The sequence below is a fragment of the Bufo bufo genome, chromosome 5 (assembly GCF_905171765.1).
Source record: "Bufo bufo chromosome 5, aBufBuf1.1, whole genome shotgun sequence".
NCBI classification, from domain to species: domain Eukaryota; kingdom Metazoa; phylum Chordata; class Amphibia; order Anura; family Bufonidae; genus Bufo; species Bufo bufo.
Window position 1 is genome coordinate 105010558 of NC_053393.1, and position 6000 is coordinate 105016557.

Below are 6000 nucleotides of genomic sequence, written 5' to 3' on the forward strand. Positions count from 1 at the left end.
GGTCAGGAAGTCGCAGCGGGTGGCTGCGCGCTCTATGTAGTAAGATTGTGCTGTTTCTTTATGGTAGCTTTCTGGGTTTGCCTTGCAACCCTTTTTGGCTCACTCAGGGATCCGTAGCTCCTTCTCCTCAGCTGTTTCTTGTCCAGCACTCCCAACCTCCTTATATTCCCCTCTCACACTTTTCTGGTTGCCAGATATAGAGCTTCCTGCCTGGACTTCTATACTGAGCTGTGTAACTGTGTTCCCTGGTTGTTGTTCCAGAACGTTACCCTCCGGATCCCTGTTGGGCCTTGGTGGTCTGCTGTTGTTGCCCACCTGGGATTATATGTTTGTCTGTATTGTCTATCCTCTCCTTGGTGTTTTCCTCTTAGTGTCAGTGGTGCGGACTAGTGATCCCACCGCCCCGTTCACTAAATAGGGCTCATCTTAGGGAAAGCCAGGGTTTAGGCACGTGATCGGCGTACGGGTGAGGAACCCGTCTAGAGACGTCAGGGCAGTCAGGTGCCAGCCGCAAGGTGAGTCAGGGGTCACCACCTTTCCCTCTCCCTTGGACAGGACCTTCCCATTTCCCTCCCTTTGCGTGACGCCGGTCATTACAGGCAAACATCGGTCCAAAGAGGTACTAGACACGCCAAGAGTGAAAAAACACCAAGCAGACATGGATAAATTCTTAAAATGGAGATCCGAGGCATCCCAGGCCCGGGCTCTCAAGATGGCGGTGAGCGCGCACCAGCACGAGGAGGAGGCCCTGGAAGACTCCGACAAGGAGAACATACCTGACTCGGTGGCTACAGATGGAGAACAAGACACGGCACAAGTCTCCAGGTCCTTTCTTAAATGGACCATTCGACAAGGCTTGGCCCCAGTGATAAAAGAAGTGGCATCAATAAAACCGGAGATGGTCACCTCAAATCTCCTGGACTCGAGCTTTTGGGCACAGTGGCCATCTTTAGAGTTGAGCGAACACCTGGATGTTCGGGTTCGAGAAGTTCGGCCGAACTTCCCGGAAATTTTGGGGTTCGGGATCCGAACCCGACCCGAACTTCGTCCCGAACCCCATTGAAGTCAATGGGGACCCGAACTTTTCGGCACTAAAAAGGCTGTAAAACAGCCCAGGAAAGGGCTAGAGGGCTGCAAAAGGCAGCAAAATGTAGTTAAATCCCCTGCAAACAAATGAGGATAGGGAAAAGAATAAAAATAAAATAAATAAAAATTAACCAATATCAATTGGAGAGAGGTCCCATAGCAGAGAATCAGGCTTCATGTCAGCAGAGAATCAGTCTTCATGTCATAGCAGAGAATCAGGCTTCACGTCAGCCAAAACTGGAACAGTCCATTGTCATATATTTTGGCCCCGGCACCCAGACAGAGGAGAGAGGTCCCATAACAGAGAATTAGGCTTCATGTCAGCAGAGAATCTGTCTTCATGTCATAGCAGAGAATCAGGCTTCACGTCAGCCAAAACTGGAACAGTCCATTGTCATATATTTAGGCCCCGGCACCCAGACAGAGGAGAGAGGTCCCATAGCAGAGAATCAGGCTTCATGTCAGCAGAGAATCAGTCTTCATGTCATAGCAGAGAATCAGGCTTCACGTCACACAAAACTGGAACAGTCCATTGTCAGATATTTAGGCCCCGGCACCCAGACAGAGGAGAGAGGTCCCATAACAGAGATTCAGGCTTCATGTCAGCAGAGAATCAGTCTTCATGTCATAGCAGAGAATCAGGCTTCACGTCAGCCAAAACTGGAACAGTCCATTGTCATATATTTAGGCCCCGGAACCCAGACAGAGGAGAGAGGTCCCATAACAGAGAATTAGACTTCATGTCAGCAGAGAATCAGTCTTCATGTCATAGCAGAGAATCATGCTTCACGTCACCCAAAACTGAAACAGTCCATTGTCAGATATTTAGGCCCCGGCACCCAGACAGAGGAGAGAGGTCCCATAGCAGAGATTCAGGCTTCATGTCATAGCAGAGAATCATGCTTCACGTCACCCAACACTGGAACAGGCCACTGTCAGATATTTTTAGGCCCTGGCACCCGGACAGAGGAGAGGTTCATTCAACTTTGGGTTGCCCCGCAATATAATGTTAAAATGAAAATAAAAATAGGATTGAATGAGGAAGTGCCCAGAAGTACAATAATATATGGTTAAGGGGAGGTAGTTAATGTCTAATCTGCACAAGGGATGGACAGTTCCTGTGGGATCCATGCCTGGTTCATTTTTATGAACGTCATCTTGTCCACATTGGCTGTAGACAGGTGGCTGCGTTTGTCTGTAATGACGCCCCCTGCCGTGCTGAATACACGTTCAGACAAAACGCTGGCCGCCAGGCAGGCCAGCACCTCCAAGGCATAAAAGGCTAGCTCTGGCCACGTGGACAATTTGGAGACCCAGAAGTTGAATGGGGCCGAACCATCAGTCAGTACGTGGAGGGGTGTGCACACGTACTGTTCCACCATGTTAGTGAAATGTTGCCTCCTGCTAACACGTTCCGTATCAGGTGGTGGTGCAGTTAGCTGTGGCGTGTTGACAAAACTTTTCCACATCTCTGCCATGCTAACCCTGCCCTCAGAGGAGCTGGCCGTGACACAGCTGCGTTGGCGACCTCTTGCTCCTCCTCTGCCTTCGCCTTGGGCTTCCACTTGTTCCCCTGTGACATTTGGGAATGCTCTCAGTAGCGCGTCTACTAAAGTGCGCTTGTACTCGCGCATCTTCCTATCACGCTCCAGTGCAGGAAGTAAGGTGGGCACATTGTCTTTTTCCCGGGGATCCAGCAGGGTGGCAACCCAGTAGTCCGCACACGTTAAAATGTGGGCAACTCTGCTGTCGTTGTGCAGGCACTGCAGCATGTAGTCGCTCATGTGTGCCAGGCTGCCCAGAGGTAAGGACAAGCTGTCCTCTGTGGGAGGCGTATCGTCATCGTCCTGCGTTTCCCCCCAGACACGCACCAGTGATGGGCCCGAGCTGCGTTGGGTGCCACCCCGCTGTGAACATGCTTCATCCTCATCCTCCTCCACCTCCTCCTCATCCTCGTCCTCCTCCAGTAGTGGGCCCTGTCTGGCCACATTTGTACCTGGCCTCTGCTGTTGCAAAAAAACTCCCTCTGAGTCACTTCGAAGAGACTGGCCTGAAAGTGCTAAAAATGACCCCTCTTCCTCCTCCTCCTCCTCCTGGGCCACCTCCTCTTTTATCATCGCCCTAAGTGTATTCTCAAGGAGACATAGAAGTGGTATTGTAACGCTGATAACGGTGTCATCGCCACTGGCCATGTTGGTGGAGTACTCGAAACAGAGCAACAGGGCACACAGGTCTCGCATGGAGGCCCAGTCATTGGTGGTGAAGTGGTGCTGTTCCGCAGTGCGACTGACCCGTGCGTGCTGCAGCTGAAACTCCACTATGGCTTGCAGCTGCTCGCACAGTCTGTCCAGCATGTGCAAGGTGGAGTTCCACCTGGTGGGCACGTCTCATATGAGGCGGTGAGCGGGAAGGTCGAAGTTACGCTGTAGCGCAGACAGGTGAGCAGCGCCAGGATGAGAACGCCGGAAGCGCGCACAGACGGCCCGCACTTTATGCAGCAGCTCTGACATGTCGGGGTAGTTGTGAATGAACTTCTGCACCACCAAATTCAGCACATGCGCCAGGCAAGGAATGTGTGTCAAATCGGCTAGTCCCAGAGCTGCAACGAGATTTCGCCCATTATTACACACCACCAGGCCGGGCTTGAGGCTCACCGGCAGCAACCACTCGTCGGTCTGTTGTTCTATACCCCGCCACAACTCCTGTGCGGTGTGGGGCCTGTCCCCCAAACATATGAGTTTCAGAATGGCCTGCTGACGTTTACCCCGGGCTATGCTGAAGTTGGTGGTGAAGGTGTGTGGCTGACTGGATGAGCAGGTGGGAGAAGAGGAGGAGGAAGCCGAGTAGGAGGAGGAGGCAACAGGAGGCAAAGAATGTTGCCCTGCGATCCTTGGCGGCGGAAGGACGTGCGCCAAACAGCTCTTCGCCTGGGGCCCAGCCGCCACTACATTTACCCAGTGTGCAGTTAGGGAGATATAGCGTCCCTGGCCGTGCTTATTGGTCCACGTATCTGTGGTTAGGTGGACCTTGCCACAGATGGTGTTTCGCAGTGCACACTTGATTTTATCGGATACTTGGTTGTGCAGGGAAGGCACGGCTCTCTTGGAGAAGTAGTGGCGGCTGGGAACAACATACTGTAGGACAGCAAGTGACATGAGCTGTTTGAAGCTGTCTGTGTCCACCAGCCTGAATGACAGCATTTCATAGGCCAGTAGTTTAGAAATGCTGGCATTCAGGGCCAGGGATCGAGGGTGGCTAGGTGGGAATTTACGCTTTCTCTCAAATGTTTGTGAGATGGAGAGCTGAACGCTGCCGTGTGACATGGTTGAGATGCTTGGTGACGGAGGTGGTGGTGGTGTTGGTGTACATCCTCTGTTTGCTGGGCGGCAGGTGCCAACGTTCCTCCAGAAGCGGAGGAAGAGGCCAAGGTCGCAGCAGCAGAAGAGGTGGTGGTATTTCATTGCTGCTGACATTTTTACTTTTTTTGTTATTAATCGAAATTTAACGATTTTTTCAGTTGTAAAATTTTGCAGAAAAAACGACATCCATATATAAATTTTTCTCTAAATTTATTGTTCTATTATATTCTATTATATGTCACAAGTTAGCGGAATATTATGATTTTTTCTTTTTTTTTTCTTACAAAGTCTCATTTTCCACTAACTTGTGACAAAAAATAAAAACTTCTATGAACTCACTATGCCCATCAGCTAATACGTTGGGGTGTCTTCTTTCCAAAATAGGGTCACTTGTGGGGTAGTTATACTGCCCTGGCATTCTAGGGGCCCTAATGTGTGGAGAAGTTGGGCAATGTGTTTTGGGGTGTCATTTTACATATACCCATGCTGGGTGAGATAAATATCTTGGTCAAATGCCAACTTTGTATAAAAAAATGGAAAAAGTTGTCTTTTTATTTTTTGTCACAAGTTAGCGTAAAATGATGATTTTTTATTTATTTATTTATTTTTTCTTACAAAGTCTCATATTCCACTAACTTGTGACAAAAAATAAAAACTTCCATGAACTCACTATGCCCATCACAAAATAGCTTGGGGTGTCTTCTTTCCAAAATGGGGTCACTTGTGGGGTAGTTATACTGCCCTGGCATTTTAGGGGCCCAAATGCGTGCAAAGTAGTTTGAAATCAAAATCTGTAAAAAATGGCCGGTGAAATCCGAAAGGTGCTCTTTGGAATGTGGGCCCCTTTGCCCACCTAGGCTGCAAAAAAGTGTCACACATGTGGTATTGCCATACTCAGGAGAAGTTGGGCAATGTTTTTTGGGGTGTCATTTTACATATACCCATGCTGGGTGAGATAAATATTTCGGTCAAATGCCAACTTTGTATAAAAAAATGGGAAAAGTTGTCTTTTGCCAAGATATTTCTCTCACCCAGCATGGGTATATGGAAAAAGTCACCCCAAAACACATTGCCCAACTTCTCCTGAGTACGGGGATACCAGATGTGTGACACTTTTTTGCAGCCTAGGTGGGCAAAGGGGCCCACATTCCAAAGAGTACCTTTCAGATTTCACCGGCCATTTTTTACAGATTTTGATTTCAAACCACTTCTCACGCATTTGGCCCCTAAAATGCCAGGGCAGTATAACTACCCCACAAGTGACCCCATTTTGGAAAGAAGACACCCCAAGGTATTTCGTGATGGGCATAGTGAGTTCATGGAAGTTTTTATTTTTTGCCCAACTTCTCCTGAGTACGGCGATACCAGATGTGTGACACTTTTTTGCAGCCTAGATGCGCAAAGGAGCCCACATTGCTTTTATGAGGGCATTTTTAGACATTTGGATCCCAGACTTCTTCTCACACTTTAGGGCCCCTAAAATGCCAGGGCAGTATAAATACCCCACATGTGACCCCATTTTGGAAAGAAGACACCCAAGGTATTCAATGAGGGG